Genomic DNA, 2,337 nt, shown 5'->3' with positions numbered 1-2,337 from the left:
AAGTATTAGAAAAAAGTGATGGGGAAAAAAACAAAAACAAAAACACACCCTCAATTTTGCAAAACAAAGTTTTTACACTCTCTTGAGGTGGATTTTTCACGTTTTCAAACAAGAGCAAAGCTGTTTAGCAGGCAGCTTGGAAGTCCCGGATGTCTGAATTTCCCACCAGCACCTGAACACAACGCAAACACACCATCAAAATGTAATTTGAGCGGTGGAAAGAATAAACTGTCATGGTTGACAGTTTTACCTGAATGAATGGAGGGAAATAATGATCCTTTAGCCGCAGGATGGAGGGATGCTATGGGAGTGGGTGCAGGGTGGAGGGATGCTATGGGAGTGGGTGCAGGGTGGAGGGATGCTATGGGAGTGAGTGCAGGATGGAGGGATGCTATGGGAGTGGGTGCAGGATGGAGGGATGCTATGGGAGTGGGTGCAGGATGGAGGGATGCTATGGGAGTGGGTGCAGGGTGGAGGGATGCTATGGGAGTGAGTGCAGGATGGAGGGATGCTATGGGAGTGGGTGCAGGATGGAGGGATGCTATGGGAGTGGGTGCAGGATGGAGGGATGCTATGGGAGTGGGTGCAGGATGGAGGGATGCTATGGGAGTGGGTGCAGGATGGAGGGATGCTATGGGAGTGGGTGCAGGATGGAGGGATGCTATGGGAGTGGGTGGGTTGATAAAGGAGGAATGAGTGGGGAGGCGGGCATGTTTGGGTTTGGGATCAGAGTGGAGACCGATGTGTGAACAGCACTTTATAAAGCACACAGATTATCAGGTCAACACACACAGACATACTTACTGAACTGAACAAAAGAGGACTGCTCACACACACACACACACACACACACACACACAAAGATGCCATCTGAAGAGCGCTCTCAGGCAGGACAAATAAAATACACTATAGGAGATCCTCCAGAGCGCTGGGCTGAGGAGAGACAGAGACAGAGGGAGAGAGAGAGAGACAGAGAGAGAGACATAACACAAAAGCTTAAAGCAGCTACGACAAGATTTTTGATTGTTATTAAACAGTCTAAATGTAATATCGATGCCTCACATCTTACCTCTAATATTAGACGAGACCAACGCAGAGTAGTCTCGCTTGAAAGCCGAGTGAATCGGCGAGTGTTGATGTTAGTCTGTCTCATAGACTGTAAAGGTCTGTCTGCGGGCCGGTGTCATCAGGAAGTAAAATGAAACGGTTTGCGGCAGCCACTTCGGCCATAACCACAAAATTACTAAATTACTTTCAAACAAACTGTTAGCCGCAGGATGGAGGGATGCTATGGGAGTGGGTGCAATATGTTTTACAGCCTTTATGTCCCATGGCATTTTGCCAGAATCCATGCTGGCTGTTACTCTTGTCCCTGTAATTAAGGACAAAGCAGGCAAAGTGGGGAGTTTAGATAACTACCGACCTATTGCATTAGTGAGTGTGTTATCCAAAGTACTGGAGAAAATTGTATTAGATAGATTAGATTAATTTCTTTTTACCACAGACAATCAGTTCGGCTTTAAGCCCAAGCACAGTACAGATTTATGCATTTATGCTCTAAAAGAGATGGTTGAAACATATAGAAGAGCTAATTCTTCTGTTTTAGTAGGTTTTATTGATGCTTCTAAAGCTTTTGATAGGATAAATCACGCAGAAAGCCAAAGAGAAAGACACCCCCTTGAAAAAACTGATGGGTAACCTCGACACCAAGTTCTGTCACCTGCCCGTTCTGTAACCACGACAAGTCCTGTAATGTGAAAATGGAACGAACTCGGAACATAGGAATTATATTGTGCACGGTTTGCTTGGAGGAGTTCCAGACAACTATAACCTATCTGTCTAAGCCAGTGGATGTTTTCAGCGATTGGATCAATGCCTGTGAAGCGAGCAATCAGTAGTCGTGTTATATGAGACTCACACATTCACTACATTCCACCCCACTGATTGGTCAGGTGACCAGATCTGGTTCCCATCCTGCTAGCACAATGTAGAAAAACATTTAGTGATCAGCACCAGTGGCTCATTACATTACTGGTGTCACAATGTCTATGACATGACTGTCGTAAATCACAGATGTTCACTTGTGAATTGGTGATGTCACCAGTGATGTCACTGGAGCAATTATGACATCACTGATGATGTCATAGACATTGTGACATCATCAGTGATGTCATAAATTAGTGGAACCCAGCGGAAGAAGAGAAGTAGCTAAAGCCACTTTCAGACATGAACTCCGGGTCAGGTCAGGGTTGCTTCCCCTGAGCCTGACCCGGGGGATACGTGAAGTGTACCCTTTCAGACATGAGGCATGTTGCTTTCATACATATGGAGCACCTC

The 2,337-nt window shown here is 45.8% G+C and overlaps 1 pseudogene across 1 annotated transcript; it reads left to right on the top strand.

Annotated features, from left to right (window-relative positions):
• Positions 1–508: 508 nt before the first annotated feature.
• LOC310773211 (transcription elongation factor 1 homolog pseudogene) lies at positions 509–1,898 on the top strand (annotated as a pseudogene). Its single transcript has 2 exons — positions 509–673; positions 1,641–1,898. The product of its transcript is annotated as a transcription elongation factor 1 homolog pseudogene (transcript).
• The last annotated feature ends 439 nt before the right edge of the window (positions 1,899–2,337 follow it).

This window comes from Poromitra crassiceps (assembly GCF_964638095.1).
Source record: "Poromitra crassiceps genome assembly, chromosome: 3".
Classification (NCBI taxonomy): Eukaryota; Metazoa; Chordata; class Actinopteri; order Beryciformes; family Melamphaidae; genus Poromitra; species Poromitra crassiceps.
Note: the sequence above shows the minus strand (reverse complement) of the source record. Positions and strands in the feature narration are given on the sequence as shown.